Source organism: Miscanthus floridulus, chromosome 8 (genome assembly GCF_019320115.1).
Source record: "Miscanthus floridulus cultivar M001 chromosome 8, ASM1932011v1, whole genome shotgun sequence".
NCBI lineage: Eukaryota > Viridiplantae > Streptophyta > Magnoliopsida > Poales > Poaceae > Miscanthus > Miscanthus floridulus.
The window spans coordinates 184037847-184059294 of NC_089587.1; the positions used below are offsets into that span (position 1 = coordinate 184037847).

At 47.7% G+C, this 21448-nt stretch overlaps 1 pseudogene; it reads right to left on the reverse strand.

Moving 5' to 3' along the window:
- Window positions 1-17463: 17463 nt before the first annotated feature.
- On the reverse strand, window positions 17464-21426 carry LOC136474242 (uncharacterized; annotated as a pseudogene).
- Window positions 21427-21448: the final 22 nt, after the last annotated feature.

Sequence of the window (21448 nt, forward strand, 5' to 3'; positions counted from 1 at the left end):
ATAGACAGCAGTACGTACGTACGTACATGCTAAAAGCAGCAAATCTGGTGGAACCATCACGGAGTTCAAGAGCATGGAAGTTGTTGAGAATATTTTGTTTAGGGTTCTTGCAGCACGGCGGCCGGTCCGCCACCAAAGAATAAAATCCCTAGCACGGAAATTCAAGTGATACGGCGTGGTATCTTCTTGGGAGAATACAAGTGGATTTTATTACGGGTTTCTCCCATGACATGTTTCTCGACAAGAAAGCATCAAGGTTGTTCCGCCCCGAACGACAGATTTCTCTCATATTTTACGACTTGCGCTTTTCACTTGTTATGATGGCATCTCGCATAGTTGCATATGCATGCAGATGATCACCATTCACCAGCTCAGTGTCAGTCACGCTGGCGTGGATTTTGGAATATCTCTGCCATACCAGAGCACATGATGAAGAATTGAGGAGCGAGACCAGGCCTTTGGGTCTAGTAGTAAAAAGTGGTTATGGTCGCCAGAAACTGCCAAGGAAAGCAAAGCGTCCAACTGTGCAGAGAATATGTAGCTTTTTACTGTGGAGATAGTAGTACTTTCTGTAACAACCAAAAATCTATACACCAAAAAATACCAGCTATAAAATTTTTCTCAAGAATCCCATGTGATGATGAGTGCCATGTATAGAAACCCAACCTAAGAGATGCATTAGGTCTAACCTAACCCCAGTCAACATATAAGCAAGGCATGTCATTAGATAACTGTGTTTATTAATTTTCAACAAATATAATGTTGCATACATTATTAAATTCAAAATGTGATTTGAATTTCCATTTGAGTTATGATTGCTAAACAACTCCAATAAAATAATAAACCAAAAAGTTATTATTAAAACAAAATTCCCTAAACTCCAATGAACAAGTCACCTCAGTTGTGAAATCAAATTTCAAACCAAATTTGAATTCAAACAAATGGAAAAGAAATGAAAAATAGAAAAGGAAGAAGAGAAGAAGGCCTCCCAGCCAGTTGTTCGGCCCAACCCGCACGACCAGCAACCGGCCCAGCCAGCCACCGGCCAGCCCCGCCAACGCGCTGCAGCCAGCCCGCCGCTCGGCTCGCGCGGCCCAGCTTGCGGCCCAGCGTCGCCCGCGCGCCCGTCAGCCTCGCTCGTGGTCGCTGCCACCTTGGCCCCGCGTGTCAGCCGCACGTTGCCCATGCCCGTGCGTCTCCCCGTCTCCGCTTGCAGCCGCTGCCTGCTGGACCCTGCACGTCAGCGCTACTGTGCTTCTTCCCCACGCCACGCTCAAACCACCGCGTGACAGAGCTTCGACAGCAATGGCAGGGTGGGCCAGGGGTCATGCCCGGGGCATGGTCCTATCTCCCCCTTGCGCCGCGCCCACGCAACCCCGCGCACACCGTTGGATGCAAGCTCGCGCCCCGATCGCCCTTGAATTCCCAACCGCCGATCACCGGGCTCGCCGATCCCCGCTCGGCTATAAGAGCCTCGGCCGAGAGCCCTAGCGCTCATCCCGTCGCCCGCCACCACCTCGGTGGCCAACCTCAGCACACCCGAACCAAGAGAGAAGAGGGAGAAGGGGAAGAAGGGGGAAAGGGAAACACCAAAGCCGCTGCCGGGGAAGGACCGGGAGCACGCCGGAGTTCGGAGCACCGCCACGGGTCGGCACTACACGGCTTCCAGAGCTACACGGCCGCAACTCGTCACGGCACCGCTATCCTCTCTTCCACAGCACCCACGGTGAGCCCTCCTTCCGATCCCTCTGTTTGCCGCCAGACTCTGTCACACCGGCCATGGCGCTCCACACCAGGAGCGTGTAGGCCAAGGCCGCCGCCGGCCGCTGGGAACACCCGCACCCACGCACACGTCTGTGACCACGCCGTGACCACCCCGCTGGAGCCCCGTTGATCACCCGCGCGCCTCGCCGTCGTCTCCATGGCACCGTGGCCGCCGGGAAATCCCTGCCGGCCACATGGAAACGCCGAAGCCCTGCCTTGAGCCCTGGACACTTCACCGTGCCCCCACGGACTCGCAGTAGCCTATACCCGCTCAAGCCGAGCCACCCGGAAGGCCGCACGCGTGACTTCACCATCGGCAAGCACTGCTGAGCCGCCGCTCGCCGTGGCCAGCACCTTGGAAAGCTCTAGCCGCCACCTTGACCCTATAGACGCAGTCGCCGTGGCCCGGGGAAGCTTTTCCCCTCCCCAATCGGACACCAAAGCCACCGTGGGGGCTCACCGCGAGCTCGCCACCGACAGGAGCACCGCCGCGGTAAGAAACAGGGGAACACCCCCCCTCACCGGCCACCCATGCGTAGACTCGGTGCACGTGAGCCGAGCCAAGGAGAAGAGACGGTGGACTTCGTCCACCATGCGCCCTGCTGTAGGTCCATGGACCATGAGCGCTGGTCCACCGTGAACCACACGGTGTGAGCCGCGCTGTGGACGAAGCCCAATAAGGGCCCATGGCCGTGACGTGGCAGCATCACAGCGTGCCACGTGTCTGGCCCGGCCCGGCCCAGACCGGCCCAACCCGAACCCACCAGAGCCCAGTTCGGACCCAGCCCGTATTGATCGTTGACTGGTCAACATTGACCGTTGACCTGGCCCCACATGTCAGCGACACAGTGTTGCTAGACCCACACGTCAGATGATGACGTCATGCTGGTGTCGTGATGACGTCACGCGGGACCCACATGTTAGAAGCTAGCACAGCCGAGGTGACGTCATGCTGACGTCACGCTGACATCAGCTGATGACGTCAGCAGCCCTGGCCCCACACGTCAGTTACCCTGACCGTTGACCAAAGACGTTGACTGTTGACTCATCATTGACTTTGACCGGACCCACCTGTCAGTGACTTAATAGCCTCTGGCCCCACCTGTCGGTGAGCATGACGTTGATGACGTCATGCTGACGTCAGCTAGACCCCACCTGTCAGCTCGGAACCTTGATGCTGACGTCATGCTGATGTCAGCAAGCCATGTGGACCAACCACAGCGTGACACGTGTCAGCCCAGGATTAATTCAGCCTTTTTCATTTTCAGAAATGGAATTCATCTTTGGAAATTCATAACTAATTCATACGACCTCGGAAAAATACGAAACCAGGACCAAAATTCATCTAAAATCGAGCTCTACGCAATGGACCCATGTTTGAGTGCATTTGGCTCTTTTGAATTTTCATTGCATCTTTGTGCTATTCTATAGACGTCGCTAACGCGACTATAATGCGGTCGTTTGCAGACTCGGAGGAGAACCGGACGAACGAGGATTGTGAGTACTGTGAGGAGTACGGAGACGACTACACTGATGGTGCCACATCCCACCCCAATCTCGTAGCACCTATTACGCATGGCTAATATAGAAATGCTAGCGCTTAGTTTATTGTCATGATCACATTATGGTAGGACTTGCATGGTAGTATGCTTTCTTGATGGCCTTTACCTTGACGCAACCTTACCCCTGCTCACCCTGCTGTTAGACTAGTCACACGCTTGCTAATATATTTCATTGCTTACTACTTCTACTACGCTTGCACTATATGGAGGCGTGGTGGAAACTGGTGTTATCTGGACCATGAGGAGAGTGCTGCGTGTGTGACTTGGGTGCGTGGAGGGTGAGGGTTGTGTCAACCAAGTTGGAGTATACGACGAGCCTGGGGCAAGTCTTGCCGTGGGGTGCTACCTGGGCACCCCTGGAATGGATACCTGTGGCAGGTAAATGTTATATAAGGTGGCCCTAGGTATGAACCTGTCATGGGAGGAGCCCAGGGTGGAGGTGCTGTGGTGGCACTGTAAATGGAAACCCTGATGAAGACATTCTAGATTGGTCATCCCTAAGGACTTACTAGTACTCAGATTCACCAGGAAGCCTTACGTACCACTCGCCCTATATGGTGTGGGACAGCCGGACTACTTGGTAGGATATTACCACTACTGCTAGGTTGTTAGCGGATAGTGTAAGGAGGTACGGGGTGCGGAGGATTTCCCCCACACCCTTCCAAGACTTCATGGAGACCTTGTGGACCCGGCTCATGACTCACAGTTTCAGCCACCCCAGACTAGACTTGGGGTGTACCAGGGCTGAATGGTAGAGTGGCATTATCCTAGGCTAGCAAGCGGCCAGAATCAGCCTAGTTGACGATGGTCAGCGAGGAAGGCGGATCTTGTGGTTATGTAAAACCTCTGCAGAGTGTATGGTTGATCGATCGATACATATGCCGACTTGTCGGCTATGGACCTTTCCTGGGTTTCGCTTAAACTAGATAGTGAGATGAGTCTTTCTTTTTCTCCCCCTAGGATGAGTGTTCGGACGTAGCCAGGGGCTACGGGCCCTGAGACAGTGCCGAGAGGGAGTTGGCCTATCGACTGAGTGATGGAATGAGTGTGGTATGGTGATGGTGTGGATATGGTGGTATATCGATCCCAGGATCGAAACCTGGCTCTGGAATGGGAATGGAGTGGAATGGGTGAGAATGGTGTTAAAACTTGACCAACCATTATTATGAACTTGATATGCTAATACATAGGAAACGCCAGCTTTATAGGTTCCTTTTGATTATATCCAACTTGTATCCAATTTCCACAAAGCAATGCTCATAGGGTTGGGAGTGGCCAGTACAAATCGTACTGATAAATTTTGGCACACAGGTTCTGCTGAGGAGTATAGCTCTGAGGAGTTTGACGGTTGAGGGGTTCGTTCCTACGCTTGAGTTTGGCGATCTTATCTTCAAGCTGTTCTGAATGAATGCTACTTTTGATTCCGCCAATGCGGCGATGTAATAAATTATGTAATTCCGCACTATTTGTACTCTGATATTATCGTCGTATGGATGTGATATTCGACTGGAATTTGGGTAATATGATCTACAACGATCTTATTACACTTCGACGCTGTGGATTTTCCCTTCGCGGAAATTGGGTCGTTTCAGTTGGTATCAGAGTCATACTTGACCATAGGACGAAACCCTTAGAAATGGATGATAGAATAGGACATGGACAGCCCTTCTTTCGGTTATATACCGACCCTGCATTTTCTTTTATGCAAGGCTTATCTATTTATTGACCTGCTAACACCTGTTCCTTAAAACATGCAGATGGCAACGAACGTCGAATGGCCGCCTCTAGGACCGCTACCTCTGGACCACGCCAAGCTTACCTTTGACCTACGTGAGCTCGGGGGTTTTGCACAGACCCTCTGCCGAGTTCTCGTCATGTTAGGAGTCCCTGACGAGCTTGTCAAGGTCACGTGTACCGGGAAGTCAACTCAAGGAGGAGGAATTGAAGGACCAGTTGTCACCTCAGTCGAGTTCCCAGCTAGCACCACCTTACCGACTGTCCCAGCTTCCACCGAGTTGACTATAGAGGACACAGTTGAGGAGGGACTGCGAGCTATCTCACACAAGGCACTTCGCAGAGTGATGAGGGATCACTACGAGCACCTGAAGACGACAGAGTTTCATCTACTTCCCTAGGCCCTTGACCTCAGCCTTACCCCTAGTGAGTAGAGTTTCACAGCTGGTAGAGTTATCCTTGCAGAGGAGGACAGATGCCTTTGTGTCTCGGCTATCCACCTACTAGAGTAGGACAGGTACGTGACCCAGCTTGAGCAGAAGAGACATCAGGACCGGGCTCTTCTATGGGAGTGCTAGGAGCGAGACTCGCAGGGAGCACTAGAGCGAGCTAGTCTGCTCGAGGCAGTTGCCAAGCTATAGGACAAGCTCAATCATCGTGAGGAAGTCCACAGAGCCGAGGTCGCTGACTTACAGGACAAAGCAGCCGACCTAGGCAACAAGAACTGCTATCTCAACAACAAGGTCTTGGAGTTGCAGAGGGAGTTGGACGACAAGAAGGCCGAGTTCAACCGTAGAGGAGACAGAGAGAGGTCCAAGGGGATTGATATGCTGAAAATCCAATCTCAGAACAAGACCCTGACCTAGGAGCTGGAGGAGTTCAGGAAGAAGGCCGTTCGCAACCAGGGTCACCTGATCGAGGCACTCAGGTAGACCGAGTACCTACAGGACAAGTGTGAGAGGACATGGCAGGCTTGGCAGAAGTCTGACAAGAAGCGCCTCAGGGAGATGAAGGGTATGTGGGATCAGCTACCTAAGGAGATTCGCAGCAAGACGAGGCCTAGGATGGAGGAGTTTGAGTTAGCCCCAACTCGCCTCAACCTAGACGCCTGCCCTACCCTACCTAGAGCTAAGCCCACTGAGGAGCTTGCCGAGGCCTTGAAGTACGTGTCCTGACTTCACAAGTCTGACGAGGAGATCGAGATCGAGAATAGTCGTATCCCAGCTGCGGTGTACGAGTTAGAGTAGATGACCCTGCGTGGTCATGAGATATGTCAGTAGCTTCCATGAGTTGAACCCCATGATGTATCCCTTATGAGATGTATTATGAGACACTATGCATAGTACGATTCTCGCATGTCTTCAAGTGTAGCTACTGGAGATGATGCTATGTAATAAAACCCATGTAATGAATGATTTGGATCTTATTGCATCTTATGGATCTTATTGGTTCTTTGTAATGAGTGTTGGATAGTATAAATGATTTTCTTTAAATCGTCGAAATCATATAAACATAATTGAATTATAAGCACTTATGCCACGAGCACTAAAATTCTTATGGTCCGTGTTGCAGATGCCGAACCGCCGATCTGCTCGCCTAATGAACCATGGACGTGCGCCCATCCCCGAACCAGCCGAACCCAACGGGGGCCGTGGTGGCAACAACCGTGGCCGTGGCCATGGCCGTGGATGCGGAGGGATACCCTTCAACCTAGAGAATACCCCGCCACCTATTGAGGAGAACATTCCACCACCACCACCACCGAACCTGGCAGAAGTGATGGCACAGCAGACCCAGCTTCTTGCAGCTCTTGTTGAAGGAGCAAACCATCGCTAGGGAGGTCAGCAGAATGACTTCCAAAGGAAGCTAGAAGGATTCCTGAAGCTAAGGCCACCTACCTATGATGGCACCGATCCTGACCCGCTTATAGCCGATGACTGGCTCAAGGAGATGGAGAAGAAGCTTGACCTCACCACTTTCACTGACGATGAGTGTGTTGGAGCTGCCGCACACCAGCTCATAGGAGCAGCACGTGCCTGGTGGGATAGTTTTAGTGATTCCCATGAGGACCCTGCCAATATCTCGTGGGATGAGTTCGCCGAAGCATTTACTGAGTATCACATTCCCAAGGGTATCATGGAGGCCAAAGCCAAGGAGTTCCGCAACATCAAGATGGGAAAGGACAAGGTGACTAAGTACACTACTCGTTTCACCAACCTTCTACGCTATGCACCATCCTATGTTGTGAACTCTGAGAAGGAAAAGCTGTACTATTACCGCAAGGGACTTAACCCACACATCAAGCTGAAGTTTGGCGGTATTGAGAGTAACACACTGCGTGCTCTGGTGGATCGCTGCATCCAGATTGAGAAAGACCATGCTGAAGCTGGAGAAGAGTACAGGGAGAGAAAGCGTAAGCCTAAGGAGTCCTTCTGTGGCCATGATCGCAAGAGGTTCCATAGAGATGCACCATCCAGGGAACGCTCACGCCACAATAGGGATGACAACCCTGGATCGAGTAAGGGAAGTGGAGGCTACACCGCCAAATACTCTCGCCCTGCTCAGGATCGTTACACCAGGGACCGTTATGCTCAGGACCGCAACACTCAGGATCATTTCAACCATTCCCGCTCAGCGAATGAACGCCCAGCACAGAACCGCTCCGCACCAGGCACTGGAAACTGGAAGGCACCCGCGCCAACCCCTACAGGCGGTGCGCCTTTCACCTGCTTCGCTTATGGCCAACCAGGTCACAAAGCCACTGAATGTCCTCAGAACTCAGCTGCTTAGAAGTCTCAGTTCAAGGGATCTGCTACCCGTGGACGTCTCAACCATCTGGACGCTGAGGAAGCACAGACTACCCCTGACGTTGTGTACGGTATGTTTTTAGTTAATGGCTATACTACATCAGTTCTATTTGATTCTGGAGCAACTTGTTCATACATATCATCCAAGTTTGCATGAGAGCATGACCTGCCTGTAACACCACGTGAAAAGCCTATCATCACCAGCTCACCTTTAGGAGACCTAAAATGCACCCACATCTGTAAGGGAGTGAGTCTTACCATTGAGGGTCTTACCTTTAAAGCCGACCTAACCCTATTACCTTCCACAAACCTAGATGTCATCTTAGGCATGGATTGGCTAACCATTCACCGAGGTATCATATCATGTTCACCTAGATATGTCCAAGTGACCCATCCATCAGGCCAAATTATTAGATGTGAACCCCTAGTCTGGAAAGTCCACCTCTATCCTATGTGTCCTTAAAGCAAGTTCAGAATCACAAGAAGAGGAAAAGACAGTTCATGATGTGCCTATGGTCAGAGACTATCCCGATGTATTCCCTGAAGAATTACCGGGTATGCCACCAGACCGTGATGTAGAGTTCATCATTGATCTTTTGCCGGGAACAGGACCCATTGCCAAGAGACCCTATCGCATGTCAGTAGATGAACTAGCCAAGCTCAAGAAATAGCTTGATGAGCTCATCTCGAAGGGATATATCAGACCCAGTGCTTCACCCTGGGGATCTCCTGTTCTGTTTGTTAAGAAGAAGGATGGCTCAGTGAGAATGTGCATTGATTACCGGAACTTGAATGCAGTCACCATCAAGAACAAGTATCCCCTGCCAAGGATTGATGATTTACTTGATCAGCTTAGAGGTGCCAAGTATTTCTCCAAGATTGATCTCAGATCTGGATATCATCAGATGAAGATTTGAGAGAGTGACATACCGAAGACAGCCTTCGTGACTAGGTATGGACAGTTTGAGTTCACTATGGTATCCTTTGGACTCACGAATGCTCCCGCATACTTCATGAACATGATGAATAAGGTTTTCATGGATGATCTGGATAAGTTCGTGGTAGTATTCATTGATGACATCCTTGTCTATTCACCTACCGCTGAAGAACACGAACATCATCTGAGAACTGTACTTGAGAAACTAGCCCAACATCAGCTCTACGCAAAGTTCAGCAAATGTGAGTTTTGGCTACAGGAAGTTGCTTTCCTAGGCCATGTATTATTAGCTGAAGGTGTTGCAGTTGACCCAGCTAAGATTGAGGCTGTGAAAGAATGGGAACAACCCCGTAATGTGACAGAAGTCAGAAGTTTCTTGGGATTGGCTGGATATTATCGCCGATTCATCGAGAACTTTTCCAAGATAGACCGTCCGATGACTAACCTTCTAAAGAAGACTAAGGAGTTTGAATGGACGCCCAAGTGCGAGCAAAGCTTCCAAGAATTGAAACAGAGGCTTACCACAACCCCTGTGTTAGCATTGCCTGATATCAGCAAAGATTTCGTGGTCTATTGCGATGCATCCCGCCAAGGACTTGGTTGCGTACTGATGCAAAATGGAAGAGTGATAGCATATGCGTCTCGATAGTTGAAAGAACACGAGAACCGTTATCCAACTCATGATCTTGAGTTAGCCGCAGTAGTGCATGCCCTGAAGATCTAGAGGCACTACTTGATAGGTAACAAGTGTGATATCTATACCGATCATAAGAGCTTGAAGTACTTTTTCACTCAGGAAGACCTAAATATGAGGCAACGCCGATGGCTAGAGTTGATCAAGGACTACGACCTGGAAATTCACTATCATCCGGGGAAAGCTAATGTAGTCGCAGATGCTCTCAGTTGAAAGAGTTACTGTCACACTTTGATCACTGAATCCGTACCACCTGAGCTCAAGGAAGAGATTGATGATTTCCAACTGGAGATACTACTACATGGTTTATTGAATGAGCTCCGCATACAGTATGATCTCACAGATCGCATCTGTCAAGCTCAGAAAAATTGTGAAGAGATCGAATATCTTCATGGTCTGATGAAACTAGGCTACAAGACCAACCACCATGAAGATGAACAAGGAACCATTTGGTTCAAGGACCGAATCTGTGTACCTTCTGATCCAGCCCTACGAGAGGAAATTCTATCAGAAGCCCATGATTCTAAGTACTGTATCCACCCTGGAAATTCAAAGATGTATCAAGACTTGAAGAAACACTTTTGGTGGAAAGGCATGAAGACAGACATTGCAGGACATGTGTCACGATGTGACACCTGTAATAGAGTCAAGGCTGAACATCAAAGGCCTACAGGATTGCTAAAGCCTCTTGACGTTCCCGAGTGGAAATGGGAGAGCATATCCATGGATTTCATAGTTGGATTGCCCCGTTCATAGAAAGGCAATGATTCCATATGGGTGATTGTTGATCGTTTAACCAAGATTGCTCACTTTGTACCAATGAAGACCAAGACCAATGCAGAAAAATTAGCAGATCTATATATTGAGCATATTCTCAGACTGCATGGAGCTCCCTCTAGTATTGTATCTGATCATGGTCCTCAGTTTGTGTCCTGATTCTAGGAAGCTCTGCATAAGTCTATTGGAACTAAACTTGATTTCAGTACCGCTTACCACCCGCAGACAGATGGATAGACAGAACGAGTAAATCAGATCTTAGAAGACATGCTTCGCGCTAGTGTGCTGAATTATGGCTCTGATTGGGAGAAATGCTTACCCTATGCAGAGTTCTCTTACAACAACAGCTACCAAGCTAGTATCAAGATGTCGCCGTTTGAAGCCCTATATGGCAGACCTTGTAAGACACCTTTGATGTGGTCTCAACCGGGTGAAAGATCATTCTTTGATTCCGCTAAGATTCAAGATGCCGAAGAAGGAGTTGCTCAAGTAAGAGAGAATTTGAGAATTGCTCAAAGTCGATACAAGAGCTATGCTGACAAAAGGAGAAGAAAACTTGAGTTTAATGTGGGAGACTTTGTCTATCTCAAGGTATCCCCGCTACGTGGGACTGTCAGATTCCATGTGAAAGGAAAGCTTGCCCCTAGATTTGTTGGCCCATACAAGATTTGCAAGAGAATTGGGAAGCTCGCCTACAAACTCGAGTTACCTGAAGAATTGACGGGTGTACATCCCGTATTCCATGTCTCACAGCTACGCAAGTGTTTGAGAGTGCCTGATGAAGTGATCTCGACTGATACACTTGACATTCAGGATACACTTGAGTATAGAGAACATCCTATCAGAATTCTAGGCAGAGATACTAAAGAAACCCGAAGCAAGATTATTCCTATGTGCAAGATCCAATGGAGTAATCATACTGAGAGAGAAGCAACATGGGAAAAAGAGTCTGACCTCCGGCTACGATATCCTTACCTCTTTGAAGAGAACGTTACGCTTTAATCTCGAGGACGAGATTCTGTTAAGGGGGTAGGACTATAACAACCCAAAAATGTATACACCAAAAAATACCAGCTACAAAATTTTCTCAAGAATCCCATGTGATGATGAGTGCCATGTATAGAAACCCAACCTAAGAGATGCATTAGGTCTAACCTAACCCCAGTCAACATATAAGCATGGCATGTCATTAGATAACTGTGTTTATTAATTTCCAACAAATATAATGTTGCATACATTGTTAAATTCAAAATGTGATTTGAATTTCCATTTGAGTTATGATTGCTAAACAACTCCAATAAAATAATAAACCAAAAAGTTATTATTAAAACAAAATTCCCTAAACTCCAATGAACAAGTCACCTCAGTTGTGAAATCAAATTTCAAACCAAATTTGAATTCAAACAAATGGAAAAGAAATGAAAAATAGAAAAGGAAGAAGAGAAGAAGGCCTCCCAGCCAGCTGTTCGGCCCAACCTGCACGACCAGCAACTGGCCCAGCCAGCCACCGGCCAGCCCCACCAACGCGCTGCAGCCAGCCCGCCGCTCGGCTCGCGTGGCCCAGCTTGCGGCCCAGCGTCGCCCGCGCGCCCGTCAGCCTCGCTCACGGTCGCTGCCACCTTGGCCCCGCGTGTCAGCCGCACGTTGCCCATGCCTGTGTGTCTCCCCATCTCCGCTTGCAGCCGCTGCCTGCTGGACCCTGCACGTCAGCGCTACTGTGCTTCTTCCCCATGCCACGCTCAAACCACCGCACGATAGAGCTCCGACAGCAATGGTAGGGTGGGCCAGGGGTCATGCCCGGGGCATGGTCCTGTCTCCCCCTTGCGCCGCGCCCACGCAACCCCACACACACTGTTGGATGCAAGCTCGCGCCCCGATCGCCCTTGAATTCCCAACCGCCGATCACCGGGCTCGCCGATCCCCGCTCGGCTATAAGAGCCTCGGCCGAGAGCCCTAGCACTCGTCCCGTCGCCCGCCGCCACCTCAGTGGCCAACCTCAGCACACCCGAACCAAGAGAGAAGAGGGAGAAGGGGAAGAAGGGGGAAAGGGAAACGCCGAAGCCGCTGTCGGGGAAGGATCGGGAGCACGCCGGAGTTCAGAGCACCGCCACAGGTCGGCACTGCACGACTTTCGGAGCTACACGGCCGCAACTCATCACGGCACCGCTATCCTCTCTTCCACAGCACCCACGGTGAGCCCTCCTTCCGATCCCTCTGCTTGCCGCTGGACTCTGTCACACCGACCATGGTGCTCCACACCAGGAGCGTGTAGGCCAAGGCCGTCGCCGGCCGCTGGGAACACCCGCACCCACGCACACGTCTGTGACCACGCCGTGACCACCCCGTTGGAGCCCCGTTGATCACCCACACGCCTCGTCGTCGTCTCCATGGCGCCGTGGCCGCCGGGAAATCCCTGCTGGCCACATGGAAACGCCGAAGCCCCGCCTTGAGCCCTGGACACTTCACCGTGCCCCCACAGACTCGCAGTAGCCTATACCCGCTCAAGTCGAGCCACCCGGAAGGCCGCACGCGTGACTTCACCGTCGACAAGCACTACCGAGCCGCCGCTCGCCGTGGCTAGCACCTTGGAAAGCTCTAGCCGCCACCTTGACCCCACAGACGCAGTCGCCGTGACCCGGGGAAGCTTTTCCCCTCCCCAATCGGACACCAGAGCCACCGTGGGGGCTCACCGCGAGCTCGCCGCCGGCAGGAGCACCGCCGCGGTAAGAAACAGGGGAACACCCCCCCTCACCAACCACCCGTGCGTAGACTCGGTGCACATGAGCCGAGCCAAGGAGAAGAGACGGTGGACTTGGTCCACCATGCGCCCTGCTGTAGGTCCATGGACCATGAGCGCTGGTCGACCGTGAACCACACGGTGTGAGCCGCGCTGTGGACGAAGCCCAATAAGGGCCCATGGCTGTGATGTGGCAGCATCACAGCGTGCCACGTGTCTGGCTCGGCCCGGCCCAACCCGAACCCACCAGAGCCCAGTTCGGACCCAGCCCGTATTGATCGTTGACCGGTCAACGTTGACCGTTGACCTGGCCCCACATGTCAGTGACACAGTGTTGCTGGACCCACACATCAGATGATGACGTCATGCTGGTGTCGTGATGACGTCACGCGGGACCCACATGTCAGAAGCTAGCACAGCCGAGGTGACGTCATGCTGACGTCACGCTGACATCAGCTGATGACGTCAGCAGCCCTGGCCCCACACGTCAGTGACCCTGACCGTTGACCAAAGACGTTGACTGTTGACTCGTCGTTGACTTTGACCGGACCCACCTGTCAGTGACTCAATAGCCTCTGGCCCCACCTATCGGTGAGCATGACGTTGATGACGTCATGCTGACGTCAGCTAGACCCCACCTGTCAGCTCGGAACCTTGATGCTGACGTCATGCTGACATCAGCAAGCCACGTGGACCAACCACAGCGTGACACGTGTCAGCCCAGGATTAATTCAGCCTTTTTCATTTTCAGAAATGGAATTAATCTTCGGAAATTCATAACTAATTCATACGACCTCGGAAAAATACGAAACCAGGACCAAAATTCATCTAAAATCGAGCTCTACGCAATGGACCCATGTTTGAGTGCATTTGGCTCTTTTGAATTTTCATTGCATTTTTGTGCTATTCTATAGACGTCGCTAACGCGACTATAATGCGGTCGTTTGCAGACTCGGAGGAGAACCGGACGAACGAGGATCATGAGTACCGTGAGGAGTACGGAGACAACTACACTGAAGGTGCCACATCCCACCCAATCTCGTAGCACCTATTACGCATGGCTAATATAGAAATGCTAGCACTTACTTTATTGTCATGATCACATTATGGTAGGACTTGCATGGTAGTATGCTTTCTTGATGGCCTTTACCTTGACGCAACCTTACCCCTGCTCACCCTGCTGTTAGGCTAGTCACACGCTTGCTAATATATTTCATTGCTTACTACTTCTACTACGCTTGCACTATATGGAGGCGTGGTGAAAATTGGTGTTATCTGGACCATGGGGAGAGTGCTGCGTGTGTGACTTGGGTGATGCAGGGTGAGGGTTGTGTCGACCAAGTTGGAGTATACGACGAGCCTGGGGCAAGTCTTGCCGTGGGGTGCTACCTAGGCACCCCTGGAATGGATACTTGTGGTGGGTAAATGTTATATAAGGTGGCCCTAGGTATGAACCTGTGATGGGAGGAGTCCAGGGTGGAGGTGCTGTGGTGGCACTGTAAATGGAAACCCTGATGAAGACATTCTGGCTTGGTCATCCCTAAGGACTTACTAGTACTCAGATTCACCGGGAAGCCTTACGTACCACTCGCCCTATATGGTGCGGGACGGCCGGACTACTTGGTAGGATATTGCCACTACTGCTAGGTTGTTAGCGGACAGTGTAAGGAGGTACGGGGTGCGGAGGATTTCCCCCACACCCTTCCGAGACTTCATGGAGACCTTGTGGGCCCGGCTCATGACTCACAGTTTCAGCCACCCCAGACTGGACTTGGGGTGTACCAGGGCTGAATGGTAGAGTGGCATTATCCTAGGCTAGCAAGCGGCCGGAATTAGCCTAGTTGATGACGGTCAGCGAGGAAGGCAGATCTTGTGGTTATGTAAAACATCTACAGAGTGTATGGTTGATCGATCGATACATATGCCGACTTGTCGGCTATGGACCTTTTCTGGGTTTCGCTTAAACTAGATAGTGAGATGAGTCTTTCTTTTTCTCCCCCTGGGATGAGTGTTCGGACGTAGCCAGGGGCTACGGGCCCTGAGACAGTGCCGAGAGGGAGTTGGCCTGTCGACTGAGCGATGGAATGAGTGTGGTATGGTGATGGTGTGGATATGGTGGTATATCGATCCCAGGATCGAAACCTGGCTCTAGAATGGGAATGGAGTGGAATGGGTGAGAATGGTGTTAAAACTTGACCAACCATTATTATGAACTTGATATGCTAATACATAGGAAACGCCAGCTTTATAGGTTCCTTTTGATTATATCCAACTTGCATCCAATTTCCACAAAGCAATGCTCATAGGGTTGGGAGTGGCCAGTACAAATCGTACTGATAAATTTTGGCACATAGGTTCTGCTGAGGAGTATAGCTCCGAGGAGTTTGACGGTTGAGGGGTTCGTTCCTACGCTCGAGTTTGACGATCTTATCTTCAAGCTGTTCTGAATGAATGCTACTTTTGATTCCGCCAATGCGGCGATGCAATAAATTATGTAATTCCGCACTATTTGTACTCTGATATTATCATCGTATGGATGTGATATTCGACTAGAATTTGGGTAATACGATCTACAACGATCTTATTACACTTCGACGCTGTGGATTTTCCCTTCGCGGAAATTGGGTCGTTTCACTGTCGAGCTCTATTCCTATAAATAAATTCCTTAGAACAAAGTCTCACGTGTTTAGGGTAAAAATCTTCAGTCAAAAAGCTACGGAGGCAACTCCCTTTACACGGACAAAGCTCGAGATTTACCTCGATCTTGGAGGTTCTCGATGTACTTTAAACATAGCTAATTACGGTATCGATATAGCAGCAAAGGAAGTATCTAATGTCAAAAACAAAGAGAAACCTAAAAGGAAGTGCTATTTAAAAAGAGCGTGTCAGTTCAACGGAAAATTGAAATGGAAGAAGTCACTCCTTTAGCCCCTCTATCCATATGTCCATCTAGCCCCGTTGAAAAATAAAATGGATTTTCGGGAGACTTTTATAATAAAAGCTAAATAAAGAATATAATTTGGAAAAGTTCAATCTATTTTAGATTATTGCTTTTTTTAGTAGGATGGATTTCATTCTCTTTTTGAGCAAACGGTCGAATATTTTTCTTTTTCTCGAATACGCAAAAGATTTGCGTATCATTGTATTAAGGAGAAGAGTTTCGATCGAATATTCTTCTATCCTTTTTTATGTTAACCTCACCAAGGGAAATCTTCCATGAATTTACCTTTTCTATTTATTTTTATTTGTTTTGGGAACCCTGACGAAAGTTGATTCAAAGTTACTTCAATTATCTTTTTTTAGTTCTTCTTGTAAAGTTCCATGTTTGCAGTTTGGTTAAGAAAGTTAGGCCCAATCCAGACAAGAATTGATTACGAATCTTGATTCTTCGAAGAATGTATTCCGTTTCTTTCATAATGGATTATCCATATTTAATTTTCTATATTAGATTTTTTTGTGCTACCAATTTATTTCCTTAACTAGATATGTGCCCGATGCAACGGGATCATGAATTTTTATCCACACCTCTAGTGACGCACGTGGCTTGTGGCATAGTTATATATTAAGAATTCTATAATTTAATTACATAGAAAATATAGAGCTCGTTTCATGATCTATCACCTATATTGTATAGATCTATTTTATAGAAACCTAATAAAATTGGTTTTATATTTTTAAATACTTGTGCTATTTATGATGATTTATTTTACAAGTTTAAGCTGATCTGATCATTTAAAAAAAATCTGTTGCAGTGGTCGGTGATGAATGTGGAAGTTTACTATAAAGAGCAATGGATAATCGAACTATCAAACGTTTGAGTTATTAGGCTTGAAATGATTGTAGAACTGATTTTTTTTATGCAATTTTCCCTTCCAAAATCAGCTTCAGAGCGGACGTGGAGTAGGGCCCAGGTGGGATCTAGGTGGGGCCTGCCGGTGTGTCTCTTTTGGTAGGAACAGAGGAAGCGCCGGTCTATCTCTTTTGGTAGGAACAGAGGAAGGTGGGGCCCGTGGTTTCCACCTATACCGTGACTCCGCTCGGAGTTTAACAGAGGCTTGCGCACGAAAAATTTGTTGGACGAAAGCTCTCCCTATTTTTTAGGTGTAACAGACTTGTTTGGAATCCTTGCCGTGGTTTGTTTTGTCAGACTGGATAAGAAAATCCATGTTTGGTTGTCTTGCTTGCTACTTCGTTTTTCACACTTTATTGGATTCCTCTCGACAAGAAGAGAGGGCCAAAAAACACTCTCGGCCCCCGCAATGCTGACCTTGCCAAACGAGACAAGGCAAGCTGGATTGCCAAACTTACCAAACGCGCCAAAGAGGTGCCGACTAGAGCTGTTATTCTTCAGTAATTAAGTACCAAAATTCAAGTCATAATTTTGGACCTCATGGTATCTCTTCATGTTAAAAGTGTCCTTTGTCTAGTAATGATTGCAAATATCACACATCTTTCTGGTCATTGTTTCCAACTTAAATTGAAGCTAATAACTTAACCTATACGTGCAACTTCATCAAATCTAAAATTTCATACAGCAAAACTGGTCTCCAGTAATACTATTAAATTGAAAAGGTTATCTGGATGGAAATTTCAGAGTGGACCAACACAACTACCACGTTATGCCATCGGAAGATAACATAGGAGCCTCTGTGATGTTATCCAAAGTTAAGCAAGAACCAAAGAATGATACATCAGTAGTACCAATAATGTCATTGTTCAGGATTCCTTGGGCTAGCATGAGGCTGTGATGACGTTCCACTAAATTACTGTAAGCACTTCCATTTGGCATGAAACCAAGCACAGCTCCCGAATCAGCATGAGATTGGAGATTGATGCACTGATGACCACAATTCTGTAGAAGACTCATGTAAGCTACCCCAATCTTGCTTACAAGCAGGCTCTGCATATGAAGACTGATGGTCCCAAATTCTGGAATCGTCGTTTGCAAAACTTGAAGGGATGAAGCTTCACAGGTAACTGATCCAACACCTGAAGAAGCCTATCAGAATTATCAGGCAGTTCTACCTCCGTGGAGTACTGCTCCAGTCCAGCCAAACAAGATAGACCAAACTGAAGATTCAAGCAGGCTCTTTGCGTCAACCTTGTACGACTGCTCTGGAGTTGACATGGAATTCAGACAACTTGAGTTTGAACTGAACATGTTATTGCTTTGACTTACATCGAAGTTGGAGATACATCTGAAATCATTGTGATCCAGAATTTCATTCCCACTGTCCAAAATGCTTGAAATAGTTGGTTTCACAACTAACTGAGCAAGCCTGGTTGAAAACCCAGCATCAGAATTACCACACAATCCAACTGAACTAGAAGTATATTGTTCTATGGAGCTGCATAGGTCAGGTTGCCCAGAAGTATTTGAAATTCCAAATGGTACTGCATGCTGCTCCTCATTCTGACAGGGGAAGTACAATCTGTCACGAAATGACTTGGAAAGTGTTACTGACAACATAGGATCCCATCTATGTTGATCATATGAATCAGTTTGAACATTCAAACTCAATTCATTAGCAGAAGCACATCTTCCATGGATGTATGGATTGAGATTGACATCCTCTAGTAATGAGTTTGAAACCTGGTTGTGATCAATGTCTCCCTTACGATCAGAACTCAGAGTATCATTAACCCACACCCATGGCAATGCCATGCACTCAGGTGCTTCACTACCCCCATGAGATAAGTCATTTTTGTGATCAACAGGGCCCTGATTGTATCCCCATGGTAAAGCCATGAACTCACATTCTTCATCGCTTGCATAAGAGGATGACATTTTACCAGTTCTTCTCAGCTTAGCTAATGAATTAAAGTCACTTCGCTTGTAATCTAGCAAGTTATCAAAATGGCCTTTGGGAATAGCAAGAGCTTGTCTGCAGTCCATTTCCCTGTGCCTCATGGACCCTTCTTGCTGCAGCATTACATTAATAATAATAATCAATGGTGTAACTATAACAACAAATGTAGCAGTATGCTTGCACCAAGTGTTGAATTACAAAGCACAAAGCATACCTTTTCTCGTGATGTTGTCGGTGCCTAGTCTCTGCAGGATGTTACCTACAAATTCTGACCTGAGAAATTTGCTATAATTATGCAACCGTATAAGAAAAAAAAATATAAGCCGAATGGATTTCTGCAATATAGAACCACAACCTTCTTTGAGACAACTCAGCACTTCCCATTGACACTGTTTTTGCTGCTATCTTCAATAAATTGCTTCTCTTTTCTGAAAAGATCTCTCCACCTGACAGGCTCTCTGTCTATAAACATAAGTGTAAGTGTCATGTGCTTAACATCCCAGCTTAGTGCAGGAAATGTTAGTTTGTAGAGAATAATAATGCACACACATATTCCGAGATATGCAACAAAACATAAGTTGTCAAAAGTAAGTACCAATTTCAAAAGACCTATTGCAAATTAAGAAATGTTCCTGAATCAATACATAAGGAATCGTCATGTCCGATGATGAGACTTGTCAGCAACCTGTGCTGGTATCAGCCCATAGTTGCAAGTAGCATATGAGATTGCAGACATACTAATTCAGTGCATCAGCAAGGCAAAAAAATACTTTTAAGAAACAGCCCATGATTGTGGGCATAGTTTAATTTTATTCTCATTTATCAAGATATATATTTTTATTCTCTCCTATAAACTTCTAAATAAAGAATCAGGGTGATCTTTATGATTGTCCTTGTCTCGTAACTTTTTTCATGCAAGCGATATAGCTGAAAAGTTTCCAGAAATGTAAATACTGGATATGGTAAAACTTCAGCAGCAGCAACTAAATTATGCATGTATGCTGAGATCTGAGAGATTAACACGTGCTCACCAACATTTCCTGAAATCCCTGTAACATCAAATGATGCCTGAGCTATAGGTGTGAGAACATGAATACCCAGCAGGCGATCATGTGGGCTGACTTGAGGTGTATCTTTATCGCCATATTCTGCGTAGAAGAGGATCCACAGTTATAAGAGTCTAGATATGCAATATTCATAAACAGAGAGGGCCTGATAGAGATATCAGACCAGAATGGGTGGATTGCACACTAATTTTCTCGCCAGGAATTTCCTCATTCTTAGCTGGTGTAGCAGGGGGGTCATCACAGTACACAGTATTCTCATGGACATAGAACTTTTTCGGGGCAGTCACATTGCACGATCCTACAAGACACAGCAATAACACAGGAATTCATTCTACTCACCCACTGCAGATCATTATAATATTTACAGTAAGAAGGAACAACAGAACAGAACAGCAATGGAAGAGTGTATGAACCCAATTCCCATACCTTGTTTTTGCTCGGAAACCTTTGATTCAAAGCTTTGATGAGAATGTTTGTATGAACGAGAGCTATGGCCTGACTGTTCACACAATTTCTTAAAGAATTTATATTCTGCAGTTTTCGCATCACAAACTGCATAGAAAATGATGGGTTTAGCATATAAAACGAAAATGTTAAAATGCTCAAGCATCTAACAGCTACAGGCAGAAAAATACTTCTGATTATTACAATTTACAACTGAAAATGTTGACTATGTAGATCATATAATCCTATATAAGAACAATGTAAAATTTATGTTACTACAGTAACACTCCTGGAAGTACCGAAATGTCAAGAAGTGAAGATGAAGAAACAAATTGCTAATTAAAACGACATTGATCTAATAAGAAATTCCAAAAGGGAGGGATATTTGCATGCAGCATTGTAGAAAAGAGATGGAGTTACGCTTAACACTAGGGGTGGTGCACCTTGAGGTTTGTTTTTTGCATCTTCGCGTATGTTCGCAACGTGTTTCCCACCTATGCAATGACTACCAGCTTCATTTGCAAATCGAACCCTTTTCCTTTGCCTTCCATCTGCTATCAGGTAATCATTGCATCAGACCAAAAAAATCAGAACGATTGCTACGAGGGAGGGATGTCCATGGATGTAAGGATGAGAAGCATACGGCCTTAAACAACACCAAAATCAACTAAACCAAGCAAAACAAATCTACCTACGCACACTAACTCTACAACCGGTCTTCTTTCCCCTCATGAGCAAACCGCAAGAACTCATGCCTTGCGTTCCAATTCAGTTGCAATCAAACTTCTGAGTTATCTCTAATCCAACCCAACCTCACTAATCCCAGCTCAACCACAAGCCAGCGATTTCGGCTCCGATTCAAGAACACATCTCCGATTACATACGTCAAAAGAAAACTAGGGAGATTCCTGAAGACGAAACAAGAAACAAGAAACGGAGGGAGTTAGGAAAGACCTGGGGAGGAGGGCTCCGGCTCCCGTAGGGGCCTCGACGCCGGCAGGGGCTGAAAGGTTGGCCCTCGCGGAGGCCGCGGGGGCTTCAGCGAAGTGGAATGGGTCCGGCTGCTAGGGTTCCGGCGCTGTAGTCGGTCCATCGACGCCGCCGCGCCGTCGTTT